The sequence below is a fragment of the Branchiostoma belcheri genome, unplaced genomic scaffold, assembly GCF_001625305.1.
Source record: "Branchiostoma belcheri isolate BF01 breed outbred unplaced genomic scaffold, Haploidv18h27 scaffold48, whole genome shotgun sequence".
Lineage (NCBI taxonomy): Eukaryota > Metazoa > Chordata > Leptocardii > Amphioxiformes > Branchiostomatidae > Branchiostoma > Branchiostoma belcheri.
In genome coordinates this window covers 1,101,378-1,123,048 of record NW_017804109.1, presented here as the reverse complement: position 1 = coordinate 1,123,048, position 21,671 = coordinate 1,101,378, and the positions used below count along the sequence as shown (strand labels likewise).

General features: G+C 40.7%; 1 protein-coding gene across 1 annotated transcript in view; it reads right to left on the bottom strand.

Annotated features, from left to right (window-relative positions):
- Positions 1-21,671, bottom strand: part of LOC109479318 (zinc finger homeobox protein 4-like) — a 141,461-nt gene that overhangs the window by 72,351 nt on the left and 47,439 nt on the right. The window lies entirely within an intron of this gene.

The window sequence follows — 21,671 nt, the reverse complement described above, 5'->3', positions numbered from 1 at the left end:
AGGTGCAGGTCCGCATCCCTAACTCCCCACTAATCCAACCTAGGATGGGCAATATTGTTGACTTTCTTTGGATGCCCTCCTTGGTTGCCCAATATCGCAATGGACAACATGTATAAGGCTTAGGAGAAAAAATGTGTTTCCTGTTTCAGTCCTTAAAACCTTAGGGTCAGTAGGTAAGGGATTATCTTTTTTTCTTTCTTCTTTTTTTCTAGACTTTGGCGATCTCTATATCACAAAAGACAACGTAGAGCGTAACCAGGTTGCCCGGTGTACAACCAGTACAGCCCCTACCCCACCCAGTAAGACCCTAACATGCCAGGTGCAGGTCCGCATCCCTAACTCCCCACTAATCCAGCCTGGGATTAGTGCACTGCAGAGTGGATTAGCGTCACAAACTGGTATCAGGCATAAATCTTCATTAATCCTTAGACTTGATGGATGCCTTAAAGATCGCCGAGACGCGGGAGTTCGGAGTCATTTTCATTAAGGAGCTAAGCCGTAACCATTACAGTGGCAGGGGGATCATTAGGGATGTCAGATCTGAGCCCAAACGTTCTAAAACGTCCTGGAACAAGATTTTACTTTGATAAGCCATACCTCATTTGGGACTTTAAAAAAAAACGCGATTTCCCGCATTTTTAAAGACGTTATCATATTTTACCCAAGATTTTTGTTGATTTTGTCTGTTAACGTTGACGGATTGGTTTTTAACAGTTGCTGTCACACGCCACAAAGTTATTGGTAATTGACGGAAAAACTGGTGCTGGCTAGAGACCTGCCTCTGTAACAGACAAAGTTCCTAGATGGTACCAAATACACAAGCTATGGAAGGCATTTTTTCGTAACAGGGCAATCAGAGATGGCAGACTTCACCCCTTTTACACAATCATTATGCTTTGCGACCCTTCTAGTTCTAGAAAGCAAAGATAGCAGCACTGACAACATACAGCAATGCTGCATTGTGTATGTTGGGAATCACAGAAATGTTCAACGACTTTTGCGCTTAAAATCAAATACAAACATGTAAATGCATTGATGAATGGCAAAACTGTAATAAGTAGGATGGAAAGTAAGATTAGCATTTTAGGGTTTAATCAGAACTAGAATGGTACATGTACGTGTAGCTGTTTTTTTTTTCCAGACAGGAAAAAAATTGAGGACTAAGAAATTAAATCGATGTGGCCTTACACATCAAACCCATCTGAAAACCACTCCAGGAAGAGAAAAAAGACAACAGGAAGGCACAGAAAAACTATTGACCTTTTCATCTGACAAAGGTACGTCAAATAAACACATAGGTGGGCGATTAACGGCATTTAACGCACACTCCCGCCTTCCCCTCCCGCTTTGCCTTCCTGGAAAAAACCTTACGGTACCACTTAGAAGTAATTGAGACCAAAAGAGGTACTTAATGTCTTAGATCATGCTAAGACTCGGGAAAAATCGTGGATAAAAAGACAGTCTCGTGGAGAGATTACCGACTGATTTTGTTTCATTCCCCACCAAACGTCTGAGGAACTTCAATCAGTGCTGATCATCGTTGACATTTACGTGCTTTACGGTTTGTTGTGGGGTAAGCTGTCTGCGTAAGTGCTTAACTCCTCGCTGCACACGTACGCAACTCTACTCAAACACAAGCAGGCACGACAAACGTACGAAAGGTTTTCATTTCTGTTATGTAAATGTTACAAAAGTACGTCTGTTGACACAGGTAGGGGTAAACCACTACTGTCAAGGGGTGGGTTTAGTGAAGACTGCACTGCAAAAATGAAACTCCCCTACATAAATGTACAGATGAGACACATTATAACTACACACGTATGCAACTCTACTCAAACAGACCAAAACATGTTGAACGTTCGCAGGTTCGACAGGTTTTTATTTCTGTTGTGTAAATGTTACAAAAGTGCGTCTAACGTCTGTTGACACAGGTAGGGGTAAACCACTACTATCAAGGGGTGGGTTAAGTGAAGAGTGAAGACTTCACAGAGACAAAAATGAAACTCCCCTATATCAATGCAGCGCTAGATGAGTAACAAACAGACCAAAACATGTTGAACGTTCGCAGGTTCGACGGGTTTTCATTTCTGTTGTGTAAATGTTACAAAAGTGTGTCTAACGCCATGTGCAGGGGTAAACCACTACTATCAAGGAGTGGGTTGAGTGAAGAGGCACTGCAAAAATGAAACTCCCCTACATTAATGCAGAGATGAGTACTATACTTTCCTAGAACAAAGGAGAACAACACCAAAATCTAAGGAAAATTATTACAGGTAGGGGTGAAAAATGATGATAAAATGTCATTTTTTTAGAAAAATGACAAAGCAACAAGACAAGGTGAAACCAGAGGAGGGCTGTGAGAAAAATTAATCTTTCCAGCACCCCCTTCTTTGACCAAGAATGGTTCACCCCCACCCGTGAGCCAGTACTTATGATTGATGGGCTGACAGGTGTCCCTCACGCGGCTCAATCCACTCCAGGTTTTTATCGGTGCTCCCACCAGGCTCCGACCGCCCAACAGGATTACACGGCTGGCTCATTTGCATACCGGCGGGGTCGCGGGGGTCGGCCCGTTGTTCTAATTGATCTGGGGGTAATGAGATGCCGCTCATTCCCGGCGACGAACACAATTGGCTGTAATAAAGGGAGCTGTCACTCAACAGACTTTTTCTGCAGTCTGCAGTTCCCGTTTCTGTGTTCCCCTCTCTTATACTCATAGAACTGTATTAGCATGTCATAATCCCTGAATGGATATAGGATACAGAAGCTTGGACTGTTTCAAAGTCAGAAAACGGGGGTGACTGGTAAAAAAATTTGTCCAATCTACCAAGAAGACCACTAAGTGTTGGCTGTAATAAAGGGAGCTGTCACTCACCAGCGTGTGCTGAGGAGACTTTTTTCTGCAGTGTGCAATTCCTGTTTCTCTCTCATAGTTTTAGAAGTCCTAATCCAGTGTTGTACCTATACAGGTACTGGTCTTTCCCCTTACCCTAATCCATGAATGGATATTCAGTTGGACTGTTTTGAACTAAGAAAATGGGGGGGGGTGACAGATACAGACTTATAGTACAGTCAAAACTACTACTCACAGGATTGAGCAAATCTGTTCAATGAAAAAAATGATCAAAGTGATCCCCAAAAAGTACACACTGGCCAGGTGGTCCTTATGTACAGGTGGTGACTAGTCATGTTTGTATTTCTCAATACACAAAAAAGTGACCGTTTTCCCCCATTCCTGCCACCCCCATTCCCAGTGGTACAACCCGACATGATCCCCAAACAGGTGCTCAAACTTGGACGGTTCCAAGTGAAAAAAAGGGGTCGCCCTTTGAGAGTTTTCCTAGCAGGGCACATCCAACATTTTAAGAAGGCACATCCCATTTCAAGGTTGAATTTTTGTCCACCCCAGGACTACCCTGTCAAACCATAATCCTAACTAAACAAACCTGTACAAGCAAGAGCTGATCACACCTCACAAACTGGGAACATAAAAATGACCCAACTACGCCTAAGACTCATTTTGCCCAGAGCTAATTGAGGACGAATATACTTTTTGATTGTATGTCCTAAATATATAATTGATGTATGCAATTCACCACATGCTAGAATATCAGCTTCTATTTCAACATTTACCACAATGGACTTGATAAACAAATTCAAATACATAATGACTTGTGACAACCCCTGCATGCTATACATAGGGATATATATACTAAAGACTGTAAAGAATATATTAGAAATTCCTCCAATGATTGTAGAAGTTCATACCTATCCCATACTAGCCACTCACTCCTGTATTGGTTAGGTTAGCATTATAAAAATGTATTTAATGTGTACTTAGTCTAGTAGATACCATACTTTGTACCCTGTGCAACTGTTGTGCAATAAAGTTATCTGTATTAGCTGTAATGTTTCAAAATCCAATGATTGTAAAAGTATACCATGCTAAAGCCACCCACTCTTGTATTAGTTAGGTTAGCCTTATGAAAATGTATTTAATATGTACTTGTACTTAGTCTAGTAAAAGTAGATGCCATACTTTGTACCCTGTACAACTGTTGTGCAATAAAGATTTCTGTATTATCTGTAATGTTTCAAAATCCAATTATTGTATAAGTTCATACCTATCCTATACTAGTCACCCACTCTTGTATTAGTTAGGTTAGCCCTATGAAAATGTATTAAAATATAAATAAATAGATACCATACTTTGTACCCTGTACAACTGTTGTGCAATAATGTTATCTGTATTATCTGTAATGTTTCAAAACACTTAGAAGAAAAGATGAAACACTTTACTACACTACTTCTTTCCGGCGTTCAGTGTTTCACCCTTGACTTTTGGGTCTGGTTTTAAATCAAGGCTAAAACAAAGGTCTATGAGAACCCCTTGGCTTAATTCCATCTCCATTAAAATCCCCCGCAAAAACCAAACATGCAGGGTTTTTAATCCAAAACATGGTACAGGCAAATGCCAGCTAACATACATCTATACACTTTAATGCCAGCCACTCATTGCCCTTTAGTTCCTAATGTATAGAAACCCTTTTAAGTATCAGACCAGGCAAACACTAATATCTGCGGGGACTAACAAACATGTTTTTGTTGCAAGGACACAGATCACACAACAGAAAAAAAAATATGCTTGAGTTTCCTTCTTATTTGAGTAGCTTAATGTTCATAATTACATTCAACATGCATTTTGAAGGTATATTGCAATATTGGCTGCAATGTTTTTACAGAATAAACATTCGTTCATTCATTTATTCATTCATTCATCCATGCATGCATTTGTAACGTTGACAGACGAAACTTAATATACCATCCAAGAACTCAATTCCCATTTCGGTGTCTCCTTGATACAGAAAACACATTTTTTAGGTCTCATAATAACGCTTAAAAAACTCCAAATCGTTCGTATTAGCTAATATTAGCTAATATATAGTATCATTAACGTAAACTTGCTCCATGAATTGTCAGAATTGCAGGAAATCAGGTGGTCTTTAGGAAAGTCATTTGAAGTAGACTGCTTTGTCAAAAATGTACATTCATATATAATTATATAGTGGTGAGTATGACCAAATATTTGGGTGTGCGCACCTTTAATCATATTTTATAGATGGTGTATACAAAAATTATGACTATGCACAGTGGGAAACAAAATTATTATTACAGTGCTCACAGAAACATTATGATTATGCCTCGAATTTATGAAAATTTCTTTCTCTTTAGCACAATTTCCTTTTTACATACATCAGCAAATTAACCCGATTCTGCTTCATATTGCGGAGGTTCAATTAAGCAAGACAATTTCGCAACCTTGACGATTACAAATTGCCACATTACGCAGAAAATAGGTCTGCCCTAGTTTCGGGCGGTATAGAAACTCAGCATCTAAGTTTTACGTCGACTAGAAAAAGTTGGACGAACACCAAAAAAGCGTTTCTACACTGATAGATTTTTATATAAAATACAAATATGTACCAAAGACAGTTAGAAATAATTGTCTACTAGAAGGATCCAATTTGAAAGTGTACGGCCTTAACAGTCATTGAAAAAAGTAATTCCAATCTTCTAACGGCAACTCAAATTCTGAAAATTCATCGAAATAAAACAAAAATACAAACTTAGGAGCACTTTTCAGTTTCATAGCATCTCACACTCTTAAGTACAGTATTAACAGAAAAAGTATATATTGATCGTATTTTTATCAAATTTCGCTCATTTATGATTATTAATGTTTATAAATGTATCTTCAATAAATAAGCATTTTGAATTGCTCTTATGACAATCCATCCCTCTTACGACACATATATCCGTAATAAACAAATCGGCTTGTACTCGAATCAATGGAGTGTGTAAAATGCAGAGATATGTTGGCAAAGTCCCAACTGTACTGTGTCTGCCACATCCGTAAGGTACAATGTAGCATCATCCTCTATTGTAGCCTTCTTAACCACGAATTGTAACACCCTGCCTCAAGTTGTTACATCCAATAGAACATCAAGTTGTAACATACACAAGTTACAGTGTAGCAATGGCAATAGTTATATTAATAGATGAATATGGCTTTGTTTCGGTGAGTAACGTTGTTGGAAGTATTGGTTAGCAACATTTTCGACACACCTGATCTTGCCACACCTAGTTTCCCATGTAGTCACCCCAACTTTGCCACTAATGTCACACTTCAAATTACGCTTGCTACAAGTTTTGGCAACATGTTTTCCATATATTGTCCTTGGCACAAATTTTTACCCGACATGATTAAATACGACGTTATGCTTCCCGGGAAAAATTGATGTTTATCATTCTCTGACGTTGGAGAGGAGTTCCGATTGGGGACCGTAATTTTGCCCATCATGCGCAATTATGCCAGGAGAAGCATCGCGTACCCCGATATCTACACTCATCCTCACAGACACAGGTGATTTTTTATCCGCTGCTCTTTTCCATAAACACAAAGGCACCGTCCGTGCGTCCCGCTGTGCCTTCCTCTCGCAGTCCCGTTTTTATCGCCGCCACGCTAAACGCGATCACATCCCGGCATTACGCGACGGGATCACCCCAAAACCAGCACCTGTCATACCACGCACCAATAAAAAATACTTGACAATTCTTATTACCTCCCCGCCACTATCAGATGTCAACGGATCTGGGACAATCGCGGCCTCATATTCCGCAAAGGCTATTATTATCTGTTTACCTATCAAAAAAGAAGAAACGAAAAATCGCCGGTTGACCGTGAAAATCTACATGTTGGAAATAAATAGTAATCAAAATGTTTGGTATGAGAGACGCGGGTTCTGTGAGCTTTTATGGCAGATTTTCTTTACGATGACAGACGACACACCCCGATTTTCCCCCACCCTTCATCCACATTCATATGTCATAACCGGGGCCTCATCTATATTGTCTACATCATATTAAGGGAATAATTTTATTGATTAGTTCATCTACATACAGCGGGAGTCATCAGTAAAGTCCATCTGCCGAGCTCTCCCGGGTTCCTCAAGCCCTCGCTGCTTAATAATTTAAGTCAGTTCTGATGACGGGATTTTCATGAGCTGAAAAAGAAACAAAAAATGGTGCTCGCTCAGCTAAACCTCGTCCCCGAGGGGGGGAAATCTATTAGCATAGCGGGTAATTAGAAGGGCCTTTATCGGGCAAGCGGACCGGGCGACGGTGGGAGCACAAAGAGGGTGTCACCATTAAAAATGGCATTTTATGCACTTTGGCGCAGATGAGGTCAGGGGTCATAGCGGGGGATCAGGATTTATTCCTGTCCATTTGGGCGAGCGGGGACGTTTTATTCGCCGGTTAATGAGACCGATGCCGATGCGGGGACGTCATCCCTCCCTCCCCTCTCTCTCCTGTCTGATCTCCTCTGTCGCAATGAAGAACGACTGTCCCACTGACCCTGATGGAACTACATGGGTTCTAGTCCCAATTCCCTTTATAGCCACGCAAAATATACATCTATGTAAAATAATATCGAATTTGTAGCAACATTTACCATTGCTCTAACATTAGGGTAACAAAATTTAACAAAGAAAACCCAGCCTTGGCACACAAACCAAAGATCCTGGGTTCTAGTCCCAATTCCCTTTATAGCCGCGCAAAATATACATCTATGTAAAATAATATCGAATTTGCAACATCATTTACCACTGCTCTAACATTAGAGTAACAAATTTAACTTAAAAGCCCTACCTTGCTAGAGACACACAGAACAAGTAAATCAAAGGTCCAGGGTTCTAGTCCCAATTCCCTTTATAGCGGCACAAAATATACATGTATGTAAAATGATATTGAATTTGCAATAATATTTGCCATTGCCCTAACATTGGGGTAACAAAATTTGAGGTAAAAACCCTAACCTAATAAAAACACTGGTAAACCAAAAACCCTGGGTTCGAGTCCCAATTCCCTTTAGGGTAATACAAAATACTGTATAAATGTATGTAAAATAATATAAAATATGTAATATTCACCATTTCTCTAACATTACTGTCATTACGGTTGTAAATTTGTCATAAAACCATACCTAAATGGACAGCAGTACTACCGTTGTAAACCACTGACCATGGGTTCTAATCCCATGTCCGTTGCACAAAATATACATAAATGTGGAATAATATTCACAAGACTTCTAATATTCATCTACAATGCAGTCCTCTAACAGTAGGGTCATGAAATCTGACATGCAAATTGTTGAGATATCCACCTCAACAGTGACAAATTAACAGAAAGTAGATATAAACCACAGGTCCTGGGTTCTATTCCCACTCCATCCGCACGCCTTTTCCATCATTATGAAGAACGAGTGTCCCGACAACCCAGATGTACCAGTCCACCGCTTACATGTGCATAAAATAATATTCACCATTATTCTTGACATCTATCAACCTCCAAATGTTGGTGGCACAAAATCTGACAAGGGAACTGTCATCGAATCTAACTCAGAAATAACCTTTTACAGAGAGTATTGTAGATTGTAAACCAAAGGTCCCAGGTTCTAATCCTAATTCCCTTCTCTGTACCAAAATTAATACAGCAGCTGATATAAAATAATATTCACCAAAAGTTGTGATATCTCTCTCTGCTATAATAATATCAGGGTCATGAAATATCACATATAAAGTGTGACCTGAAATATGACATATTAAGTATCATATTGGGTAGTAAGTAGTAACAGTTTTGAAATAAACTCTTTGTAGTGCTACAAACCAAAGAGCCAGGGTTCAATTCCCAATTCCCTATCCGGCAACACATTATACACCCGTCTTTGTTTTCTCCCCCCCTAGCCACCAGATTTAGCCCTCCCGTTATATTTACAGTTTACAAACCTTTTATTTTTAAGCTACACTTTAGTGTGGACTATGCATTCCACAAGTGACATATACACTACAAGTCATGTTGTAGAGTGTAGCTGTGCATTACATACTATAATATTGTACGTGTAGGGCTGGTGGCATAATACTTCTAAAGTCATTATCACAAACTAGTTTACTATCTTGTTGTTCCCATTTCTGTACAACTAAAAGTAGCCACAAGGATGTCATCGTTCTAATGTCTGACCCAACCCAAAAATATCGAACAGTTTAAGGCAACAGTTACAAACATCTAAACCTGGCTCAATTTGGAGATAACGTTCAGACAGTATGCAGCATTATTTCTGTATTATACAATGGTCTAAATGCTTATTTTGGCACAATTAAAAACCCAGACTTGATTTCTGAACAGAATTTTTACACAGAAATTTTGACAGTGTCCAAATGTTTTTTTATGATTTTTTCTCGTGATTTAACTGTAACATTTTAAAGAAAAACAACAAAAATTTTACACACTGCATTTTTGTCAACATTCAAGAAGTCCATACTAATTTTTGATGGTTAGATTTCCATACTGTGTATAAATTCTTCATTACTCAACTGCATCATTTTGAAGAGAAACAACAGACTGCATACTAGCCCGTGACGCGAACATTGTTGCTGCACGATGTTTTACGAGGAGAGAGTTTATGTCCACAGCCCTGGTACCAAACACTTGCACAGCGCCCGGCATGTTAATCTGGCAATATTGTGCCATTAATTGCCAGGACTTCAACACAGACGTGATGCGATATAAGTGATACCATATCCGTCATCACCCGACCGCATACAACAATTTTTTATGAGGAAGCACCTTTTGATGGACTAAGTTGGTGACTCAACTGGGCCAAAGTAGATCCATAACTCGGTTTACGGAAAATAAAAAAAAATAGAAATAAAAAATGAATTATAAGAAAAATAAATTTAAAAATTTTTTTAAAAATTGTGACTGTTTAATAGTTTTTGATGGACTAAGTTGGTGACTCAACTGGGCCAAAGTAGATGCATAACTCGGTTTACAAAAATTAAAGATGAAAATAAAATATAAATAAATTTTTAAAAATTAAAGAATTTTTAAAAAATTTGGAGGAGGTGGGAAAACTGTGACTGTTTAATATCATATAATGTTCTGTAAATAGTATGTAGATTATGTTTGTTTTCATTCATACTGTAAATTTCTTTTTGTGCTAAATGTGTGTTTTTTTTACCATGACGTTATCTCAGGTGGCCCTTATGTACAGGTGGTCACATGTACAGGTTTGACTATATCTGTATCTGTATAGCAGGTATAATCACCCTTTGGCACAGCACACCGACTCAACACCCTGATAGTCACTGGTTATATTATAATGAATGGTGCGTCACACCAAGCTTTTTCAATCTACCTCCGGGCACTGCTTAAAGCTATCTAGTGAGGATGCCCCTACTGTACTTATTGACAATGACTTCCACTCTAGCTGCTACAGTTACTGTATGTTTGAAGAATATCAAACAAATGCCCGGAGGTTGAGTAACGTTAATTCTAATTCTTTTTCATAAAAATCATATCACGAATTTGCCCCCGTTGACGTCAGCGCTCTAAAAACTTGCGACGGAAACGGTAAGACTCTTAGTTCATCAGCTCTCGCTGTAATCAACGCACGGCGGAGGTTTCTCCCTTGATCGCATCAACGCACTTCTACCTGCCTCCTCTCCACAGAGGGATCCATCAGACCGTGGCTAACTCTGCGTTTGATCAAGGTTTTTCATTTTGGCCCTTCGGCAATTAGTTCAACAGCAATTTTGAACCACGCTACACAGAAATGGCATTAGCAGCTAATGCCTACGGCATACAAAGGAGCGCGGGGTGGAAATCTCTCTCCACGTTCTGCCCAGTCGACCAAACAATCACTCTCACCACTTAACTAACACCCTTCCTCAAGCTAACAGAGCTGGAAACATGCGGTTTCATTTTCTAATTTCTTTTTTTTTTATATTTTCGAATTTACGGCCCTTGCCGTGAAGAATTAAGCCGGTGATAGTAATGGTCCATAAATTCTATCGATCTTGCTCATTTGGTGTTCCCATATTCACATCCACCCATTTGCAAATTAAAATTGGAAGGCCTAAATAAGGGATCGTCCACATTACAACACTGGAAATATTACAACCGAAATATCACTCGTGATCATTCTCACCTTTCTTTAGCAAAATTCTGATCAAACCTAAAAACTATCTATACCAATATCAAAGAGGTTATAGTAAATTGTATTTGTTTATTGGCTGATTGGTCTAAAAATGGTGACTAGATATATCTAGGATGGATTTCAATGATCTTCTTCAATTGTCACTTTACATGTAGCTAACCATACATGTACGTGGTCTAAATGAGAAGCTTTCAACCACTAATACTTTGAGGTTTCACTAATAAACCTTGTACGTCAGATAATGACATACGTCAAGATACATACACCAAAGAAGGAAATCCATGCAAGACAACGTGGTTTAAGATTTCTATCATCTTTGATGATGAGAGAGTGGGTCTTCTTTGAAATCGTTGAACCTTCGGGGGCAGCTAAAAATAGAAACTTGCAAATCGTCTCAAATTAACACAGCCGCGATCGTATCACTGTACTTTGTCAGTGTCTTACAATGTACACCTCATGCTAAGGACGATATCAGACTGCAAAAGACTAACTAAGGCTTGTGCTTTGTTTACACTCTGGCTCCCCTCCATGTCACCGTGTGTAAACATACTACGAAATGACACCTGAAGGCAAGATTACACCAAAGGTGAATTATTCTCACCTGTTCAAGAACACCTGAGGCTTCTTCAGGTGTTTTGAGGTCTACGTCGTACGTGTATAAACTGAAAAGCAGCACCCAACCTTACAACACAATGCAAATGCTATAGAGGACTTTAATATTCAGACACTAACACAGGCACAACTGCTTGTGACAGTCTCAGGTAGATAACTTGACGTTGTCAACATTCGTTAGGAAGTTCATCCTACACGCTAGACGAGAAATAAGTACAATCTAGTAATGCTTTCAGACGACTTGTATCACTTCATATTTCCTGCCACCATCACTTTGAAGAAGGCAATATACGAAAACGTCATTTTGTCCTGTCTCCTTTATTTTGGGGACCGTTTTTCGTCCCCTAATAATTTCGCCATTTCTAAAATGCTACAGACGATTGGGCTCATTTTCCTTATATTTCCCAAGGTCAAAAACAGTAAGTTAAAGATGATGAGGAAAGGAGGGCAAAACACAGTTGGGTGGCCGAACATCTGGGAATATGTCCTGCATCATAACTATCTAAATCAACACTGGGTTGATGATATGTAAAAATTATGTCATACGTTGATAAAGGTTAGACATCCAGGTTAACAATTCTTATAGAGAATTCAAACTCTACCACTGGATAAAATACAGAAATGACACTAGACTTAGTAGACTAGTTCCACATATATAGTGACACTGAAGAAGAGTAATGAGTAATGATCATCACTCAAAAATGTCCAGAAGTTATCTCTACATTTTATCCAGTAGTGGAGTTTGAATTGTCTAAGTCATCTGATGTTATACAAGCTATGAATTATGCTGGTGGCTCATAATGCCAATTTGCAAGTCATGATATTTGACTCCAGTCCAAAAGTCCAGGCTGTATGCGTAAAAACAAATTGCCAAGAACTGATTGTAACTGATGGTCATCATTTGCATCCGATTATCTGGCAAAACAGCTGACTACGGAAAATATTATCAGCCTTGCAACAAAGACTGCTGACACAATATTCTAATACAACCTTTTGGGACAACATAACAGTGGTACTAGTACTCAATGAAGGTAACGTGTCCATTATCTGAAACTTGTCCCAATCCCCATAAGCACTAACAGGTTCCCTATAGCAGCCCCCTTGAGATGGTTTAACCATCGATGCTTCAATGCAACCTGACAAAGGGAAAACAAGCATGTTAAAGAATGTTACATTTGTATAACCTGGAATGTAGCGCTGACAGAACTCTACTGTTACCATGGTTACCTGTTACCATGGTTACCAACAGGAGAAAGTCTAACCATCAACAGGAACATCACACAAAACGTTTCACCTGCCACCATGCAGTGCAGTTGCACACTCAGGTACGAATCCTCCCAGGTTGTTGTCCCACCCATTCGTCTTTACAGAGACAAATGGTACCTGTTAGCCTGACCTTCAACTTAATTCTATTCCTCGCATCTTTATTATCGCCCCGCCAAGATGCCGGATCCATCATTTGTAGGGGGGTGGGGGGTTAGATTCTTAGAACGAGCCCTCCCCATCCACAACTGGGCTTCCTGGAGGTGGTTCCTGGAATTTGGGGTGCTCCTTCGGAGTACGTCTTGGCTCGGGATCCTCCTGTCTTGGTTTCTGTACGGATTTTCGATCGGCGAACGCTTGCGACGCTTCCCAGCGGACCCCTGGCTCCCCTCGTGATGAATGTGCTTTGAAGCCCGCTCTTCCGCTAATTACCGAACTGCAGACAATATGGTTTGGCAAAATGTTGCCTGCTGATTTATAGCACAGGACTGCAGGAATTCCCCCGGCCTATTACTCTCCCCCCCGCCCCGCGCAATGGGCTACCTGTCAGGAAGAAGGATAAAGTGGCAATTCCCAAACTTGGCCTAATTAGCCTTTGATGGAACAGTCCGGAGAAGACGCAGCATCAGGACCGAAAGCTCGATTCCGGGCTTCGTCGTCCGATCGACAGGTAGAACCAGGCGGGGAGATCCGACCGTTCTTAGCTCGTCAGCGGCGCTTCCGTCGTTTCTTCGCCAATTAGCGCAGGGCGCGGACGATACGGGATGAACAAACGCGGCTGACTAATGCTGATTTATTGCGTCTTTATCGACGGCCCCGGCCCTCGCACCTCCTTAGCCGCTCTCAGACGTCCACTAACACCCGGCCGGATGCAAACCATCCTCGGCTAATTAAGCGTAAGACGGGGCCGCACGGTGGTGAGTAGCCCCCGTCTTATACTCTCCCTCCGGCCCATCGCGTTTAATCAACGTCCGAAACCGATGTGTCAAGCGAAAAACGGAAAAAAAATTGGCACAAATCTCAGCTTTCCGAAGATGTCGTGTCAACGATAATCGTTCACACGTACGGCTGCTTTTCCGTTTCCGTTTCCTCTAGCCGAGCGCCCCCCCTCCTCTTCCCAATTCCCACAGATGACCACCGTTTCAACCGATAACAACCCAGGACAAAAGCAATAAAACCCATAACTTGGCTAATTAGCTCAAAGCACGGGACGTCAATTCGCATTTGGCTTCACGAGGCAAATTAGACGTGAAAAGGCCGGGGGATCGACCCCAGCGACGATTGTCCATGTTACCGACATCAATTAAGCCGCTTATGAGGTACGCTCGAGTGGAGACGGCCTCCCCGCGAGTCCTAACGATCCCCACCTCCATCAGGTGAGCCCAATCTCCTCTCCGGCCGTCATCAATCTCGCAGCAACGACTTTTATTTAATTTCGGAGGAGCCGAAACGAATTCCGCTCGCTCGCGAGTTTTTAAAAACCGGGGGTCCTCCACCCAGGAGGGAAGCTGACCACGGAAAGGATTAACGACGCTGAAAATATCAATGGGGAAGCTTAGGACCGATGAGTTATGGTGGAGTGCTCAAGCTGGACACCCGCGGTGCACAGAGGTAGGCAGAAGCTGCCAGAGTGGTGCTACGGCATTGATGTGGTTCAGAAACGCTGTACCTTGTAAACTTGTAATGGTAACGAGTATGGAGAAAACACTGGAAGAGTGGAGCTACAGCAATGATGTGGTTCAGAAACGCTGTGGCTTGTAAACTTGTAATGGTAACAAGCAAGTGTTTTCACTCCTAGGCATCTAAGTGTTGACCTGGAATGGCTAACTATTAAACAGGTAACCAGAAGTTGCCTGGATGAAGCAAAACACTGTAAGAGTGGTGCTACAGCATTGATGTGGTTCAGAAAACACTATACCTTATAAACTTGTAATGGTAAACCAACTCTTTTCACACCTAGGCATGTACAGTAAGACTAGTGTTGACCTGGAAAGGATAAGTCTAAACAAGATAACCAGATGTTACCTGGATGAAGAGTGGTACTACTGCATTGATGTGGTTCAAAAACGCTATGCCTGGTAAACTTATTATGAATGGTAACAAGGAAGTGACTGTGTACCCAACCCTTTTCACACCTATGGGCATTTAAGTGTTGACCTGGAATGGCTAACTATCCAATAACTCTAAACAGATAACCTGAAGTTGCCTGGATGAAGTAAACATTGGAAGACTATATGTACTGTACTACTGCAATTTGCTGTCCTAGATGAAAGCTATACTTTGTATAAGTGCTTGTGCAAGTGCACCTGTCCTTTTTCACACCTGAGCATTGACCAATTTACCTAGAAAAGGTAAATCTTAAACAACTGAACAGATTCCAGATATATTGCTGGCAAGGGATGTACATACATGTACATGCATTGTATATACATGTATCTGACTGACAGAAAATGATTGTTGAAACTTTTCCGATCAACATTTTTACTTGACGTATGCAGTAAATCACAGATATCCATTTTTAAACACTAGGAAAACGCTGGAGGTTAGAAACAGATTTTCCAGAAGCGCAATTCAAACAAAGATAGGAACATCATCATCAGATGTGTTCAGTCTTAATACGTACACAATCTTAATACATACAGACCACTTAATTTCGTACGTAGCTAATTCTGTGCTAACAAACACGGGACAGTTATGACCTTTGCATATTTACAGAAGCGCAAATGAGACCCCCCGAAATATCCCGCCCTTTCCTGGCTTCCCTTCTCCGGCTAAATGACATGTTTGCTTACACTCCCTCGCTGTGCTATTCCGCACCTGATACTACTGACAAAGGACTCACCTACGACCCCCTGATCACACACACACACACAGGTAGACTGACGTGGGGAACTGCATTTGGTGAACTTCACCTTGAGGCCACGTTAATGTGATTCACCAGTTTTCAGAATCTGATGTAAAATGCAATATATTTATGGGTTGTGTGTAAAACGCGATATATGTATGGGTTGTGTGAAAAAAAGTGTGAATTTATCAATTTTTTTTCTGCGAAATCTATGCCTAAATATTTCGATACACTTTTCCTCTTAAGATTAAGTTCACCTGATAAAGGGTGTGTTTCACCTTGTAAGAAAAAAACGCAGTATATTTATGGGTTGTGTGGAAAATGCAATAGATTCATGGGTCGTGTGAAAAAAAGTGTGAATTTATCTATTTTTTTTCTGTGAAATCTATGCCTAAATATTTTGATAAACTTTTCCTCTTACAATTAAGTTCACCCATTCGTTTGAGGAAATAGTGAGTTTCACCTAGGAAGCCTTCTCTCTACAACTGATCTCCTCAAATTTGTCAGTCACGTAGCAACACAGCCACAATTTGTACAATTCCCAAACAGAGACATCAGTACAATATAGGATTAGGTCAGTATCTATTTTTAGGCTATGTCTGCTACTTTCGTCTTGCTTGTTCTATACCTTGTAAAAATGGATATCCAAACAGACAGATCATGACATCAGTATAATACAGGATGAAGTAAGCATCTAGTGTAATTCCTGATTTTTTTTCACTGTAATTTCCTGTTCATAGTTTTCACAGTCACTTCTGTACTGTATCATTCGTCTTTTGCCCCCCCCCCCTCCCTCTTGCCACCATTGCGAAGGTTAAGTTCTGTCAACATGTCCATTTTCCTCAGACCTCAGTACTGTAATTTCTGTTTTTTTCACTATGATTTTCTGTTCACAGTTTTCATGGTCACTTCGGTACTGTGGACTTATCACTTGTCTCCCCCCCCACACTCCCTTCTCTCTTGCCACCATTGCGAAGGTAAACTTTCGTAAACATGTCCATTTTCCTCAGACCTCGGTACTGTAATTCTTTTTTTTTTTCACTAATTTTCTGTTCACAGTTTTCATGGTCACTTCGGTACCGTGGACCTGTCATTCGTCTTTTGCCCCCCCCCCTCTTGCCACCAAGTTCCGTAAACATGTCCAAATTTTCTCAGACCTCGGTACTGTAACTCCTGTTTTTTTCACTACTGGTAGTTTTCTGGTCACTTTGGTACTGTGGACTTATCATTTGTCTTCCGTAAACATGTACGCTTTCCTTAGACCTCAGTAAAATTTCACTGTTGCAAAGACAAGGTGAGTTACGGTATCTCTTCGCGATGTCGCCTGCTGTTGTCTTGCCTTTTCAGAGACGGTTTCGCCGACGTACACGTAAACACGTCCCTACGCAAGGCTCCGGTCATCGACAACCAGATCCAATTATCCAGTCTCTTGACGCAGGCAGCGGCAAATGAGCCGCAGCCGTCTCCTACTCTTCCTCACTTACGTCTCTCTAACCGTCCTCGTCCCTACTCCACCAACCCCGTCTTTCCTCTCTCAAGATCCGAAGTGCGCCCTTTTGTCGCACTCCTTCCCCCCGAATTTCCGCGTTCGCAAATTTCCTCTCGACTCGGAATTGGACATCTCCTCTTGGTGGCATTTAAAGGTCAATTCTATTTTTCGTTTCTCGTCTGGATTGATTTCATCAGCAGACGGCCCACCGGAGGGACACACGTTTAGTCTGTGAAAAGTCACTATCCGCAAAAATGATTAGCCGCCGTCCTCTTTCAGAAACGGCTTTTCTCTTCTTCTAAGTTGCACATTTACACAATTCTTACCACGCTGAGGTGGCCATTGATTTCCTGAAAAGTACAATTTTTGTCTGATTTCTAATTCGATGCTATAGTTTTATTTGTACAGTTTTAGTAACATGCTCTACGTGTTCTCGGTTTGCAATCACAAATTTTATATTTCTTGCATTGATTGACACGCTGACATGGCAAATTGGCAACTGCTTTCCCGAAAAGCGCAATTTTTTGTCTGATTTCTAATTTGGTTGTAAAGTTTAAGTTGTACAATTTTAGTATCATGCTCTACGTGTCCTCAGATCTGCGATCACAAATATTACATTTCTCGCATTGATTGTAAACAACATGCTGAATGTCACTGGGAAAAAATCACATTATCTGCATTGATTGACCAGAGATGTACAATGAGGTCCGGAAGGAAACAGGTAATAAAATTAGTCAACCTTCATCGACATTTACCCCGAAAAAAATGTCACGTTTTCCTGCACGACTTGTTTTCAAGGCCAGCTACTGAAGCGACCAGTCGCTAAATAAACCTATACACCTTTTCGGAACTGTGTTTGGATGTCTTTGTATAAGGCCATACCAATTTGATTTGTTGGTTCTCGGATTTTGCCAGAAAAAATATGAAGCGACAGGACGACAAAAAAAAAATTAAAAAAATAAAAACAGTCCAAGGCATCCTATCATAGCCCCAAATGCTTTGATAGGCAACATACCAGGCTGGTTTGTATTTAAAACAATGGATTCCAAACTTTTAATCATACCACTGCATTGATAGGTGGAAAAACTGTAACAATTCTAAACTTAAAGAGAAGGGACTTCCTTCAACTGTTGAAAAATATGACCATTTTGGAGTTGATTGAGACCCTGAAATTCTTACATCCAGTGGTAAATTTCAAACATTATTTCATCAAAACCTAGCATCTTTCGCCAGAAATGGTGGCCCTTGATTTTGGGATGCTGTCCCTCTCTCTCGCCTTACTGTATGTATGTTTTTCCAGTCCCCAAAACACAGTAGAATCAATAGGTAAAAAAAAATTGGATTTTTCACCAGAGATGCTGACAGTTGATTATCATGAAAGTTCATCTGTGTTGGTAGTAATCATAATTCAGTCATAAAATGTGTTTGAATAAGGTTCAAGTTCTTTTGCTGACGGTTGATTTTGGGATGCTGTCCCTCTCCCTTTACATCTGTATGTATGTTTTTCCTCCCACGTCAGCTCTGCTACATTTACCCCCTAATCAGCCACTTAATGCCGCGTGTTTAAAATCCTCTCTATTCCAGGACAGTACCGGTGGGTTGTCTGTTCTGCTGGTGGGCTCACCTGTCCTATTCCAGGAAAATATTTCTTGATTCCAGGAAAATATTTCCTGACTGCAGGAGTAATACACACCTGGTGTATTTACCTGTTAATCTGTTTTACCTGTCAAATTCTAGGTGCTAATTGGTTGGTTCCTCTAATACAAAAAGCTGGCGAAACTGTGGTTTATCACTAGTTGAATGAGAGATCCTGCTAATGTTTATTCATTGTGGACCCTTATCATGTTGACTACAACAGTTTGACTCTTACAATGCTGACTGGTAGGGAGAAACAACTGGTAAACTACCTGTGCAGGGCTTAAAATAATTTTTTCTGGACCAGGACTGGTGCAGGTAACACATTGAACAGCCTATATACATGTACATGTACCTAAGATGAAGCATATAGTGCATCATGATCACTTTGAAAAGGAGATTTCATATACATGTACTATGGCTGGTAGCCATCAGGAAACCAATTCAATTCCGTAGGTGGTAATGATTTGTATATAGCAAACACACCTCTACACACAGTACATGGACCAGTGCAGGTAGACATCAGAAATAAAATAGTCCTGGCAAGTGCATCACTCCAGTTTTACCTGTTTTTACCAGTTTTTACTCATCTATATTTGTACATACCGGGGTAAGCAGATAGCATTTTGACAGACCATTGCCTAATTCAACTGGCATATTCTAGGTGCCAATTTGTTAGTTCCTCAAATGAAAAAAAGATAGTAAGCGACCAAAACTGGCAAAAGAAATCCTGCTAGATGTACATCTGGTCATCTTGGACCCTTCTAATGTCTACTGCAATAATTATTCTCCAATGCTAGTCAGGACCGGAATATGGATAGAACCAATTATACCCGCATTGGCTAAAACATCCGTCATCCAAATTGATTGCAGCCACAAAGAGATGACAGGAAAAATCTTCTATATTTAAAAAAAAAAACATCTTCAAGGCAATTATGAGGCAAGCTTGCTAACGCAATTCCCAAACAAAAGTCCTCAAATTTTCACAAATTAGAGTATGTGTCCATCTCTTGGCGTATAACTGGGAAACCCTGCCGTTTCCACGCAATTAATAAGTCTGCCCATCTCCTGTGTGACGTGGCGTGGCACCAACTCCGCTTTCTCGGCTCGAAGGTCAGTACTCTTCTAACTTAATGTGTTTGGGTTTTTTTTTTCAGTGCAAGGTGTAGGTGTAAGTTTCTAGTCCTGGATTGATTTGTATTAGTGTTAGTATATAGCTAGTGTTGTCAATGTATTTATGTTTTGCATATTCCCTGTGTGTGGTATGCGTGTTAGAATGGACCACAGGAAGAATAGCTACTGTTCTCTATGCTAAATGTGGATTCTAATAAAGTCAAAAGTGAAGTCAAGTCATTTGTTTTTACCACAGTCAATCATTAGAAAGCACAAAGCATAAAAAGGTCCATCCTATAACATGAATATAGTTTCTACACCTGGAATCTGGAATATGAGGCAGAATAATAATAATAAAAAAAATAGCTTTTCTACAGCCAGTCATTAGATAGTAGAAAGCAGAACATCCTATAACATGCACAATATAGTTTCTACATCAGATTCTGAAATATGAGGCAGAACAACAAAAATATTAACAGAAACTTCTCTGAGAGCCTCTACAGTACTATTAAGCTTGGAGTTCAACAAAAAATGGACACAGGTCTGAAATAGTTCTGTTAAATAGACAACTCTGTTCTATCTTAATGATGTTGATTTGCTTTTACCACAATCAGATATTAAAAAGTACAAAGCAGAATATGAGGTAGAACAACAGAATATATTAACAGAATCTTCTCTGAGAGCCTCCACTGTACTATTAAGCTTGGAGTTCAACAAAAAATGGACACAGGTCTGGAATAGTTCTGTTGAAGAGACAACTCGATCCATCAATGCCTTGGACTTGGAGAGTTATGAAAGCGGCCAATTTGCAGACAAGAAGAACGACCTCTTTAGGCATGCAGGTGGGAGGCCAGTTAACTTTCCAGGTGACGTACTTTCACCTGTAACTCCAACCCCTCCGGAAATTTAGAATCGACAAATGAACTCGGTAATGGCCGGGCAAGCCTATCGCACACCCCACATTTCAGCCTAAGCCCTGCTCCCGACTCCAAAATGTCACCGTTTCTCCTAAATTTCATTTTTCAGGGGCCGGTTTTGCATAATGCTGATAGGGGCACACGTGAATGTGTAGCTTGCCTGGGCAGGAGCGTGGCATTGTGCAGATCCGAGCGGCCCTCGCTGACCCCAGCCGCTTGTTATCACTGCCGTTGGACTTTCAAAATGTCAGCTCTTCCCCGCAATTTCATTTTTCACCTGCCCGCCGTATCTCAATCTTTTGACATTTGGACATTAAGGCCGGGCGTCTCGCACATGCCATTAAAACGGCCGGCCTAACTAAAAATGACCACTTTGATTGCCGCGGATGATTTTTCCCCCCGCTGTCAGCATTTGTTTTCAGCAAAGACGAGGCGGTTAGGACATTTCCATACGTCTCTCTCCAAAGAGGAGACGAGGCATCAGTACCATCAGGGATGGATTTTGATATTCAGTTCATCCATGTAAAAGATGATGTCATTATGGGCTCTCTTCTCTTGTCTGAGAGCGCCCGAAGCGTTAGGCCAGGTCGGTAATGGCTAGTGACGTATCATCACATATGCATCCAGCGGAATGTCAAACTCCAGCCAGGCACTTTGCGAAGGGAAAATCACAAGTGATGCGCAGATATCATTCACTCATGCAAAATGGCTTCCCGTACATGCATCTCAAATCCAGGCACT